Source organism: Gorilla gorilla, chromosome 1 (genome assembly GCF_029281585.2).
Source record: "Gorilla gorilla gorilla isolate KB3781 chromosome 1, NHGRI_mGorGor1-v2.1_pri, whole genome shotgun sequence".
NCBI classification, from domain to species: Eukaryota; Metazoa; Chordata; class Mammalia; order Primates; family Hominidae; genus Gorilla; species Gorilla gorilla.
In genome coordinates, this window is record NC_073224.2 from 183,874,469 (window position 1) to 183,888,798 (window position 14,330).

Sequence of the window (14,330 nt, forward strand, 5' to 3'; positions counted from 1 at the left end):
TTTTCTTCCTGCTGTGGGAGACAGTGGGGGGATGTTCAGGTCATGTGTATTCCTGATGGAGAAAGGGGAGAAGAGCCCTTGGTCAACTCGTAATAGACATGTAGTATGAACAAGAAATTCATCTTTGCTTTCTGAAGCCACTGAGATTTTAGAGTTGTTTGTTACCATGGCATAACATAACACATTCTTTCTGGCATAGATGCTAAAAGTGATTTGAAAACCACTCATTGCTTTAAAGAAACTACCACATAGAACACAGTCATAACCCGTTTGTTTGCATAGTTCTATGCACAATAAGTGCTTAGCAATATAAGACAACTTATCTCTCATATGCTTTCTGTAAGTACAGTTGCTTTTCTTTATGAAAATGATCCTAACTATTGTGTTAATTAATTATTTCTTTCTTTGTGCTGCTCCTTATGGTAGAAGATACTGAGAAAGTTGTTTGCCTGTCATGCCTTCTGGAGGAATTGTTCCCTTTCTCTCCATCTGAGTGGTTGTAGTAAAAATCGCCATGTGATATAATGTTACTGAAATGGCAAGGGCACACTAAGTTGGGCGAATAAGTTTTTTTCTGGGAAATTCCATCTAGAACTAAGAGAGTTGAACAGGGCTCTTGGTGTGTGCCTGGATTGTAACATCAAAGTTGAGACCTGCTGCCAGCCAGCTTTTACTGTGTGGTAATCTGTGGAGCAGAGGAAGCCAGGCTTCAGCTGCAGGGAGAACAGCATAGACATGCACAGCAGAGTTGGAGAGGAAAGTCAGGAGTATTTGAGTTCCTGGGACCAGTTTTACCTTGGCCACATCTGAAGTAGCTAAAGATATATATTAGGTATCCACAAAATATGGACTGCAGACCAAATTTGGTCATTTTATTAAGTTTTATTAGAGCACATTCATACCCATTTGTTTGCATAGTGTCTATGGCTGCTTTTGCACTATAATGGCAGAGTTGAGAAGATATGATAGAGCCTTATCACCCACAAAAGCCTAAAATCTGTACTATCTGTTATTTTTTTAAGACGAAGTTTGCTGACCCTTGATATATGCTACCTTATCCTTTAAAAACTGTACATTTTCATATTTTTATATAAAAATACAAATTCATAAATGCCTCATATACACATTATAATTTTTATGTAAATTCATAGATGTAATTTTCACAGGTAGTAGTGTAGAATCAAAAACGATTGTACAGCACTGATATAGGCAATAAAGAGTCTCTGGAAGTATTTGATCAAGGCAACAGCATAAACAGATCAGCAGGACAATTCTAGGGTCAATTTGAATAGGAGAGAATAGGAGAATAGGATCAATTTGAATAGGAGAGGAAGTTAAAACTGATGTGAGAGTTTTGCAATTTAGACTAAAAAAAATACTTTAAAACTGGTTGGGAAAAGTAGCAGTTGGGATGAATGGAGAGGAGAGGACTCATGCAAGTGACTCAGATGTGGCCTTTCAGCAGTTATTCCCCTACAGATGACAAACTCCAGGTTTGAGGGAACAGATTGTTTGGCTATGAGAAACCATCAATAATGATTTGCGTGATCATCTCATCTTGGCCCAGTCCACACTCCAACCAAGTTATTAATACACACATTATTCTTCTTAAAGAAATAGAGAAACACATTCCATATTGCCACAGAAAAGAATTCTCTGTGATTTATGCTGAAGCGCTCCTAGAACTTTTTTTTCAATCATTCATCTTCAAGAAATACTAAAGATAAATATATCATGAATCCAGAGGTGCTTCTAGTCAGCATCTGGAGATGATCTTGAGAATACAAATCTGTATTATCATTTTTCACCACAGGCCTCAACTGTCAGAACATGTAATAAACATAACCAGCCAGAGGACTGAGGGGAGGAAGAAGGCATGCAGTTAACCACTGCAGCAGAAAGTAGCAGAAATGAAGGTATGCTCGCCCTGTACCTACTTTTCATAAACCACCACTCTCTTTTTTTCTAACAAATGTTTGGATGCCAAACACACTACTATTGCTGATACGTTCCAAGGGTGTAATGTTTCTTTAAATTGTCGTATGGAGAGGCAGTTTAGTGTAATAGAAGGGACATAGGCTATAAAGTCAATCAAATCCTTGTCCTGCTACTTAATAGCTGTGTGACCTAAAAATTCCTTAACTCTGCTGACTACTATTTTCATGGCTATCAAATAGACTTGTCTATAAAGCCGTAATGTAAGTGAAACTATTATCAGAGCCTAGAAAAAAAGTTGTTGTAATTATCATTTCAAAACCGTTCTTGCATTACCACTACACATTCACCAGATGATTAAATGAAATAAACATAAAATACATACCATTAGTGAGAATATGGAGCAAGTAAAGTTCTCATACATTGCTGGTTAGAATGTGAAATTGGTACAACTCACTTTGGCAGTACCGACTAAGCTGAACATATCCTAGTACTTAGCAATTCCACTCCTAGATATGCACCCAAAATAACTGCTTATGTAAGTTCACCAAAAACATGAAATAGAATGTTCAAAGCAGCACTATTCATAATAGCATATAACTAGAAATTGCCCTAATGCCCATCAATAATATAAGGCAGGTATCAGCAAACATTTTCTGTAAAGAGCCAGATGGTAAATTTTCAGTCCAAGAGGCAAAACTGAATTATAAGTGCATCGTTAATATTTCTGGTGACCCAAGCAACAGTTGAAAGCGATAGTACTACATATGGTCTCTGTTGTAACTACTTCACTCTACCATTGTAACGTGAAAGCAACAACAGATAATATGAAAATGAGTAAGCATGATATGTTCCATAAAGTTATTTATAGACACTGAAATTTAAATTTCATATAATTATCATGTGCCATGAAATATCACTCTTTTGATTTTTTAAAACATTTAAAAATGTAGAAAACATTCTTAGCTTTCAAGCTGTACAGGAATAAGAGCCAGGCCAAATTTGGCCCATGAATTGTAGTTTCCTAACCCTATGTACAGTGGATAAATAAATTGTACCTTCACACAGTGGAATACTATACAACACTGAGAATGAAAAAATACAAGTGTACACAACAGTATGGATAAATTTCATGGATATAACATTAAATCAAAGAAGATGTTTATATAAATGGAATCATATACTTTTTGTATGATTCAATTTATATAAACTTCGAAAACATGGAAACTAACCTATGGTTTTATAAGTCAGCATAGTGTTTACTGAGTAGGGGGTAGTAACAAAAAATGGGAACGAAAGAGATTCTGGAGTGAATGGTAATGTCTATTTCTTCATTTGGCTTGTTCATTTATAAAGGTTCAACAAGGCAAATGCTTGTGATATGTATGCTTTTCTGTATGTATATTATATTTAAGAAACACTGAAAAAATTCCAGCCAATTCCATTCTTCAGTGCAGGCTTTCTCTACTTCACATGTAGCTAACAAATTTCTTGGTGCTCCTCCCCAATTTTGTTACCTTATTTTCTATTGCTAGAGAACTGAAAACACCAATTTGTCCTTGGTATTTTAGTGGAAAGAACAGCTGATATACAGTGTAGAATCCTGTACTTAGAAATGAAGATCTGAGTTGAACTCCACTGTGTATTAATTGACTAATTGTGTAACTATGGGGAGGCACTTAGTCTTTCTGAGTTTTTGTCATCTGGAAAATGGGGAAATAATTCCTTCTTTATAGGTTTGATGTAAAGATTACCCTTGATAATGAGGAATTGTTCTGTTAAGCTGTACATGTCTATACAAATTATCATTGTTTATGACATTCCTTGCTTAACTACCCACAATGATCAAGTTCAACCGTATTCATCTTCTTTCTTCCCTATCTTCTATTCCTCTGTTTGGAGAGGCAGTATAGCATAGTGGTTAGGAACATAGACTCTCAGTTCAAACCTTGACTTTCCACTGGTATTGCAGTTTCTCTGAGCCTCACTTTCCTCCATGGTAAAACACCTACTTCATATTGTTCCTTTAAAGGTTCTGGTAGCCAGCCTGCAAGATGATCTCATAGATCCTGCCCTCCTGGTATTCTCACCCTGGTGTAGTGCCCTCCCATACTGTACCAGGGTTTGTCTCTGACAATAGGATATGCTGTAAATAAGGGAATTCCACTTCTGAGATGAAGGAAGTTAGGAAACATTGTGGCTTCTGCCTTGAGTGCTGTCTCTGTCTTGGGTTACTCACTTTGTGGGAAGCCGGCTGCTATGTCAAGCAGCCCCATGGAGAGGCCCACATGGTGAGAAACTGAGGCCTGCCAAAAACCACATGTGACTTGGATTTTGTTCCTCCATCCTGAGGTAAGCTTTAAAATGACTGTAGCCCTGGCTACAACCTCACGAAAAACCCAGTCCAGCAAGCTACTCTCAGATTTCTGACCCTCAGAAACTGTTAAATGATAAATGAACTAACAGCAGTGAACAGGACCTGATGCATACCATTCATGCAATAAAATATTAGGTGTTATTATTATCTGCCCCGAAAAAGCTGGCACTTCCACATATGTAAATCCTGTTGCTGATGCTGCTATATTGTGCAATGCAACAGCCAGTTTCAATGGACAGAGCATAGGCAGTTCCTCTCCCTTTTCCTGGTCCCCATTAGATAAAACATTAAGTGTCTTCTGTCTGAGGAACACTGGCCCTAGTGTGTGGCTGGGAGTCTTTATGGAAATGATTCCCCATTCTAGAATATTTTCTTCAAGGAACCTGCCTCCAAACCCCATGCTCTTGCCTTCTGACTTTTCCTTGTACATCCTGTTCTTCAATTCCCTTTCTTGTTTTCTCAATCATGCTGATGATTCAGATTCTCCTACTTTTGGGATGTGGTCTTCTGTTCCCTTTATCATGGGCTCCACAGCTGCCAGGTCAGCCATGGAGTCAACTGGTCCTTCTGACAGCAGAGGTTGAGATGGAGTTAGGGGTACTATATAAGGGCTTTGCTGAAGGTACTATGAAAGGTAACAGGAAAAGAAGCAGGATGGGGCAGGGAACACCTTCAGACCATAATGTAGATCCAATACCTGGGAAAGACAGATGAAAGAGTCAAGATTGGGTTGAAGAAACCTCAGATCATGATGCAGGTTTGATAAGGGCACTGATGCAACAGTCAGCCACAGAGCAAAGATAAGCTGAAAGAGGAGTCCTAATTCATGCTAAAATGGCCACTTGGCATTTTTACCATGCTCAGTCATTAGCAAGGGGGTCTCTGGGACTTCTGAGACCTCAGCAAGAAAGCCGAGATGAGTCCTAAAGGAGCTAGTATCTGGAGGAGTCAGCTCACTGTACTCCTTGCACCTACGGCAAGTTCTTTCTTGAAGGATGGTCCAAGCCGTGCCCCTCCATGGCTTCTACAGCCATATTCTTCCCCATTGCCAAGCCTGGCCTCCTAGAAACCCCCCTTGTGTCAAACACTGGGGTTTCCCGCATGCTTGGAAACAGGGCTCTTACATCCCCTGGGCTACTGCAGGCAGGGAGAAATAAAATGAATGGAGTGTCAATATGAAGAAAGAAGACACTCATAGAAGTAAGAAGAGAATTAATTATCTCTATGGCAACTTCAGTGGGCACAGAATGTTTGGTAATAATCGTCATGTTTTTGCTGTGCGTATATTATGCATTCTGTACTGTGCAAGGTATTTGCTATAAGAAACCCAGAACTGTCGAATTATAAACTCGCAAGGGACTCTGGTGTCTAGTTAAGTTTCCCTCCCACAGAGCAGGAATCCCTTCTAGAATGCCCCACAGGTTCAGTGTCCTCTTACATACATCCAGTGATGGCAGACTTTTCACATCCAGCTATCTCCTTGGTTGTTGGACAGCTCTAGTTGGTAAAATCTTCCCCCTCAAGTGGAATTCAAAATGCCCCATCTCCATTAATTTCTGAAGTCAGTTTAGTAAGACTTATTGATCTCCTATTTATTAATCTTTTAAATAGTTGAAGATAGTTGTCATTGTTCCTGAAATGCTTTTGGGGAGGGGAGGAAATGGAGCCTCTGATTCCTTAACTATAAAACAATAGGGAGTTATTCCTACTGATCACTAGGGTCTCTTTAAGGTGCAAAAGTCTGTGAAGTAATGAAAACTTCATGAAACAATTTTCAAATAAAAGAGAACTTCATCGGGCGCCTGTAGTCCCAGCTACTCAGGAGGCTGAGGCAGGAGAATGGCGTGAACCTGGGAAGCGGAGCTTGCAGTGAGCCGAGATTGCGCCACTGCAGTCCGCAGTCCGGCCTGGGCGACAGAGCGAGACTCCGTCTCAAAAAAAAAAAAAAAAAAAAAAAAAGAGAGAACTTCATCTAAATTAAAAAACAATGCACTCACTCTGAAGTGTTTCTTGTACATTTCCTCTGGAGCACACTGGGACTCAGGAATAGTGGGACCATCTGCTTAGCTATTGCCCATTTATGTTGAAATAAAACAGGCTCTCTTGCTAATTAGAAGCATGCTCCTCAAGATGAAACAATACAATCTCTCCAACATTTCCCCACCATTAGCAATTCCTGATGTTGACGCGACATGTGAATACAACCCCCACTTCCCATCGGGAAGAAAATAAAATAGGCATGATAGTTCACAGCACAAGAAAGAATTCTTTATACTTACACTGAACTAGCATACACGGATGCACTATGTGCCGGCTTCCAGAATAGGTATTATCTCATATATTACGTTATTTTCTCATATATTATGTTATTTTATTTAATCCTCACAAGAACATTATGAGGTAGATTTTATTAACTCTACATTTCAAATGAGGAAATCTGCGCCTCAGAAAAATTGAGGAATTTGTTCAAGGTTACCTAGCTGACAAATGGATAAACTAGGACCTCCTGACTTGAAGTCCAGTGCTCTGTCCATCTACCAGCTACAAGAAAAGATCTTAATGAAACCCCCATTCCCAGGTATGTAGAGTATGTAGATACCTTATTTTGGGTGACCTCAGAAGTAGACCCCTAAAGCAAGGATTTAGGTAAAACTAGTTTATTTAAGAGGATAAGGAAATACCAAAATAGAATTGGTAAAGTGAGTCAAAGAAGGGAAATAGCCAACAAATTGTGCATTTTCAAACCTACTACCACTGTGGACAACTGGAACTAAACCCTGTTGGAAAAATTCTGAAAACCAGTGCACAGAATTAACTTACCTGAGGGGAAATGGGCTGGGGTATTTATAAACCAACTCCTTTAGTCATTGGTTGAGGTCTTTTTTTCAGCAGATGTTAACTTTCTGGCACTAACCTGCTGCAGATGCAGACAAAGCATGCTTCAGTTGCCTGAGAAAGACCTCAGGCAGAGAAATTCACAAGCTTGCAATTGGAGGTCAGGTTAGTGTGCGCTAAAATAAAGGCAAGGGGTTATCGGCAGAGCCCAGATAGCACTTTGTATAGCAACTAAGTGTCAGATACTATGCAATCTGTCAGCAAATATATCTTGACTACCTACTGTGTGGGATGACACAATTGTGACATAACACACACACATGCTTGCATGAGGCTCATTATGCAGGAAGTAGGACAGAAGTAAGTCATTCTAAATAAAAATGAAATAATTAAAATGTGCTAAGTGTTGGAAAATCTCTGAAAGGGATCTCCCACTTTCTAGCCAGAGGACTGGGCATAGGGACCTTCCATGAGCTGGAGAGTATGGGAAGAAATCCCTGTTGTTTGTTTGTTTTTCTTTTTTTCATTCCTTTTTTTTCCTGGCATTTCCCTAGCTCCAGCCCTATTTGGGAAGCTGCATGGCAGTTGAGGGATTGTGGTGTGGGCCTCTAAGTTCCAAGGAGATAGGCTGTTTCTCTGGCCTAATTAACTGGGTAAAAGACTCCTCCAGCCTGAAGAATGTAGGGGAAATCCCTGTTTCTCCATCCTCTTTCTTTTGTTTTCTTTTTCTTTTTCTTTTTTTCTTTTATCTTTTTTTTTTTTTGAGACAGAGTCTCACTCTGTCACCCAAGTTGGAGTGCAATAGCATGATCTCTGCTCACAGCAACCTCCACTTCACAGGTTCAAGTGATTCTCCTGCCTCAGCCTCCCAAGTAGCTGGGACTGCAGGTGCCCACCATCATGCCCAGCTAATTTTTGTATTTCTGCAGAGATGGAGTTTCACCATGTTGGCCAGGCTGGTCTTGAACTCCTGACCTCAGGCGATCCACCCACCATGGCCTCCCAAAGTGCTGGGATTAAAGGCATGAACTACCGTCCCTGGCCCATCCCCTTTCTTTTCTCAGTGTACTTTGCCCCAATGGTAGACACATTGTATTGAATTTTTTTTTTTTTTGAGACAGGATCTCACTCTATTGCCCAGGCTGGAGTACAGTGGCACAAGCTCAGCTCACTGCAACCTCTGCCTCCCAGGGTCAAGCAATCCTCCCACTTCAGCCTCCTGAGTACCTGGGACTACAGGCAGCACTACCATGCCCAACTAATTGTTGTATTTTTAGTAGAGACAGGGTTTTGCCATGTTGCGCTGGCTAGTCTTGAACTCCTAAGCTCAGGTAATCCACTTGCCTCAACCTCCTAATGTGGTGGGATTACAGGTGTGAGCCACCATAACTGGCCCGTTATTACATAATTTTTTGTCAACATAGGGGGATAAAATACTGAAAGGAATCCTGAATTTCTAGCCAAAGAACTCAGAAAAGGAGTTCTCTAGTTCCCATGAGAACCAAAAAGTATGAGGGAATCTTGGAGGAAGAGTTCTTGGAAGGGAACCCTAAGTCTGTGTATGAACTAACACAGTCCCTAACTTACCCTCAAAATGGATGTGTATGGAACAAACCTAAATAAAGTAAAATAAAGTCTGAAAACTGAACTTGTGTTGGAACTAATCCACAGCAAGTGGGATAAAATGTGTGATCCGAACCTAACTGATTTAATTGCTAAGGCAACAATAACAAATCAACATTTGTTAGAAAATATAGGGTCTTACAACAAAATATTCAAAATGTTCAGGATGTAATCCAAAATTACTTTATATACAAAGGACCAGGAAAATATACCTTCCCCTTAGGGGAAAATAAAATCAATAGGTATCAACCCTGAGAGAACCTAGATGTTGGAATTATCACACCTAGACTTTAAAGCAGTTATTACAACCATTCTCTAGAAGGTAAAGATAAATACAGTTGAAATAAATGAAAAGATGGAAGCTTTCAGCAGAGAAATAGAAAATTATAAAAAAAGATTCAAATTGAAATGTTAGAACTGAAAGATTTAAGAACTAAAGTAAATAACTCACTGTATGGTCTCCCTAGCAAAATGAAGTGAACAGAGGAAAGAGTCACTGAATTTGAAGGCAGGTCAATAGAAATTATTCAGTCATAACTACAGGGAGGAAAGAAGATTGAAAAAACATGAAAAGAGCCTCAGTAACCTGTGGAACATAAGGATATTTGTAATCTAGCTAGGAAGCAAAATAATAAAATGAACACCTAAGAACTAATTACCAAACGTAAAAAGTAAGATGTTATTAATACTCTAGCTACTTCTGTGTTCTTCACTTCTCCTTATTATCATGTCTTCTTTTCATAGGCAACCTCCCTTTTGATTTTTATATTTATCATTTTTCCCATAGTTTTATCACTTATGTATTTATTCTTCAAACTATATATTTCAAAATTAGTTTTGTTATAATTCTGAACATAATAATTGGAAACTCACTTTACAACTAAGATTCATCTGGCCGGGTGCAGTGGCTCACGCCTGTAATCGCAGCACTTTGGGAGGCCAAGGCGGGTGGATTACCTGAGGTTGGGAGTTTGAGACCAACGTGACCAACATGGAGAAACCCTGTCTCTACTAAAATACAAAATTAGCCAGGTGTGGTGGTGCATGCCTGTAATCCCAGCTACTCGGGAGGCTGAGGCAGGAGAATCGCTTGAACCTGGGAGGCAGAGGTTGCAGTGAGCCGAGATCACACCATTATACTCCAGCCTGGGCAATAAGAATGAAACTCTGTCTCAAAAAAAAAAAAAGATTCATCTATGCCGTAATCTGTAGCTATAGTTATTGTTCTATAATATTTAAATGTGTAACTATGCCATGATTCAAATATCATTTTCCTATATAATAATAATGTGTTATTAATATCATGTTAGTCATGATAACTAATAGAGAATATACTCCCACTTTGTTGTTTTTCTTTGTCCTTCAACTTTTAAGTTTAGGGGTACATGTCCAAGTTGTGCATGTTCGTTACATAGGTAAATGTGTGTCATGGTGGTTTTCTGCACAGATCATCCCATCACTTAGGTATTAAGCCCAGCATCCATTAGCTATTCTTCCTATGTTCTCCCTCCCCAACCCCTGACAGCCCCCAGTGTGTGTTGTTTCCCCCGATGTGTCCATGTGTTCTCATCATCTGGCTCCCACTTGTAAGTGAGAACATGTACTGTTTGGTTTTATGTTCCTGCATTAGTTTGCTGAGGATACTGGATTCCAAATTCATCCATGTCCCTGCAAAAGACATGATCTTGTTTCTTTTTATGGCTGCATAGTATTCCATTATCCTCCCACTTTCAAAGCATCTTAGTTATTATTTGACCATTGTTCTTTCATATACGTTTTAGAATTATGCAGTCAGTTTTCTCAGAACACCATAATGGAATTTTACCTATTTATTTATTTTGCTATTACAAGCAATGTTGCTGTAAAATTCTTTTGCATGTCTCTTGATACACATTTGTATTATTTCTCTGGAGAAAAATCTTCAGGAATGGAACTTCTGTGTCATAGGGTATGTAAATATTTAATTTTATAAAACAATGCCAACTAATTATTGTACTTATTTACATTCCCTTCACATCCTCAACAACAAATGTCATTTGTTTTTTTTGTTAATATGGTGAATAAAAATTAATTATGTTTTTTTGTTAATGATTTTTTAAATGATTTTTCTGTTAATATGGTGAATAAAAATCATATCCCAATTTTCATTTCCCAGACTACTATGTTGAACATCTTTTCAAATATTTAATTGCCATATGTGTGTAATTTTTCTGTGAAATGCCAATTCATATTTTCCATTTTTCTTGAGTAATTTGACTTTTCTTATTAACTTATAATAGTTACTTTTACATACTGTACACAATCCTTTGTTACTTAAAAGTGTTACAAATACCTTCTTCTAGTTTTTGGCTTATTTTTTCACTGTCTTTATGGTTTCTTTATGAATAAAAGTCTTCAAATTCAACACAGTTGAAGGTATCACTTTTTCGTTTTATATTATCATTTTTGCGTGTCTTAATAAGTCATTTTTACCCCATTCTCATATATTTTTCTGTAAAATCTATACATCTTAAAGTTTTTCTGATATATATATATCAGTTATATATATATAAATATATACATATTCGTTTTTTGGATATCCAATTGGCATAGAGCCATTTAATAAATAAATCCTCTTTTCTCAAATAATCTGTGGGGCTTCTCAGTGAGATAACAATTTTTCCTATATGTGGAGGTCTTTTTTAGAATTCTCTATTGTAATCCTATGGTTGGTTCATGTGTGCCTGCGTCAATACCAGACTGTCTTAATTAATAAACTTTATAATGAGTTTTGATAACTAATAGAGGATATTCTCCCACTTTGAAAGCATCTTAGTTATTATTTGACCTTCGCTCTTCCATATATAGTTTAGAATTAGGGAGTCAGTTTTCTCAGAACATTATAATGGAACTTTAATTGGAAATGTATTAAATTTATAGATCAATATGGAGAGAATTAACGTATTTGTAATAGTCTTTCTATGAATATGGTATAGCTCTTCATTAATTTAAGTCTTCATGTAAGTTATATTTTATAGATATTTGGCCTTACCTTATTGTTTCATATGAGTGCTTTATGTATTCTGGAGATTTATAAGAGTTAACTTTTATATGTTGATCTTATAAGCAGCCACCTTTTAAAATTATTTATTTATTTATTTATTTATTTATTTATTTATTTATTATTTTTTGCTATGGAGTCTTGCTCTGTCATCAACCAAGGCTGGAGTGCAGTGCTGTGATCTTGGCTCACTGCAACCTCCACAAGATTCTCCTGCCTTACCCTCCTGAGTAGTTGGGATTACAGACACCCACCACCACGCCTGGCTAATTTTTGTATTTTTAGTAGAGACAGGGGTTTCGCCATGTTGGCCAGGCTGGTCTCAAACTCCTGACCTCAGGTGATCTGCCTGCCTCGGCCTCCCAAAGTTCTGGGATTACAGGCATGAGCCACTACGGTCAGCCACATTTTAAAAACATCTTATTATTTCTAAAAAATGGTCGATAGATTATTTTAGGCTTCCCATCAATACTTACATAATTTTCAAATATGATAGTTATATATTTTTTATTTTTCCCCAGGCCTAATTATTTTTGTTTTTTCCCCTTGTTTGATGCCTCTAAGGAATCAGGTTCTGTTTCTTACAGAACTTTGGGACTATCTATCGCCTAAGACAAAAAGAAAAAAATAAAAACTTGTGGGATGTGCACTTTTTTTTTTCATCAAGGAGAATGAGAAGATCACATCCACTTAAACATTTTAAAGGGATGATGGGAAATAAAGTTGTGTTTAATTGTTCTACAAGTCATGCCAGTTCAATATATCAGTTGTTTCATATTGTCCCTAATTAAGACTTATTAGGTATCATTATTTCCATTTTACAGATGAAGAAATTGAGAGTAAGAAATGGAACATATGTTGTCCAAGGTTGCAGCCCTCTAAAGTATTGGAGCTGCAATTTGAACCCAAGTCTGTCGGTCTGGATTGTTGCAGTATGCCAGGCTCCCTCAACTTTAGGTGAGGACAGGAAAAGGCAAAAGATGTCCCTGAATTTGTAACTTAAACAATAGGGTGCACTAGGACATTGTTATAGAATGGAGAAGACCACAGAAAGTTTGTGGAGGGGTTGAGAAAAAGGGTTTGCTTCTTGACATATTTTTCTTTCAAGTTAATACCCATTTCCCCCTCTTGGTCTAGTTCACAGATGATTAAGTTCTCTTTGCTACTATATGGAGAAAAATTATCATGTTGGAAATGTCCTTAGCAACTTGAGAGAATAACACTCTCTTCTTTTTGCTATCTTGTAACCTAACCCTGTGGTCAGCTGTTTGCCTGTGTCCTTTGAGCCAGCCAAGAATAGCCACTGTCGGTCCTTAGCTCTACAAAAGCCACCCTAGTCCAGGGCCTACAGCTGGATGACATTTTTTATTTATGGAAGTAATCCAAATCATTACTCTTATGATATCTAAGTCATTGAAGATCCTGTTTTGAGTGATGTATAGTTTTCCATTGAATAGGACTATTCAAAGGAGAGCAAGAAGTACCCCAAAGGGCCCCCTGAACTCCAGACACAGCCTTATTCACCACTGTAATGTAGTAGTAGCACCCCAATTTACATCTGGTAATTGGGATTGAATACTTCTGCTGGAACAGTGACACTCTTCTCTGTCTGTTGGTTCAGCAGCACAAGAAGACTTAACATATGGGGGAGAGGTAGTCTCAGCTTTTCATTCAACAGAAATAGAACTTTTTCTCTGGTGGAAGTATTTCTTCCTTGGAGCAGTAGGAACCCAAGCTTTCTGAGCCCAGGGTGGTGATTTGGCAAGCAAAATTTTTTCTATAGGATGTTGTCTCCTACCTGGTGCCAAAAGTGAGCCTTTATTAGGCCATTCTATCATTCTGTCAAGCCAGCTATATCTGAGCAATGGGGCACCTGGTAATGCTAGTGAATTCTATGAGTGGGAACCCACTGTCTTGCTTTCTTTGTTATGAAATACTTTCATTAGTTGGAAGCAAAATTATACTGGACATTATAACAATACCTAAGGTATTCTGTAAGACCACAAAAAGTAGAGCTGTTATAAGCATGCAGGCAGGGAAGGAAAATCTTTACCTGGAATATGTGTTTATCCCTATCAGAATAAATATTGCCCCCATCATGATGAGATGGGTTCAAGATAATCAACCTGCTACTAGATGACCAGACGATCCCCCAGAAATAATGCCACATTAGGAGCTCAGCAATGACCTCTTCCGTTATCAGGTTGGGCACTCACCGGTGACAGGTTCAATTTTAGTGAAAACATTTTGTATCCATTGATGATATACACTTGAAGAATATTGCCCGCCAGATGACAAAATAAAAATGACACTGTGAAATTAAAATCCTAGCAAATTAAAATGAATCCATAAGAAAGAGTTTGGTTTCCAGGGCTTATTATATAAACACATTTTTGTAGCATCAATGATATGTGCCATGTGCAGAGCAGAGAATAAAACAGAAAAACTGTATAATTTATAACTTTTATGAGCTTAAAAATCAAAGCAAATAGTTTCTAAAAATATGATTGTTGCTGCAAA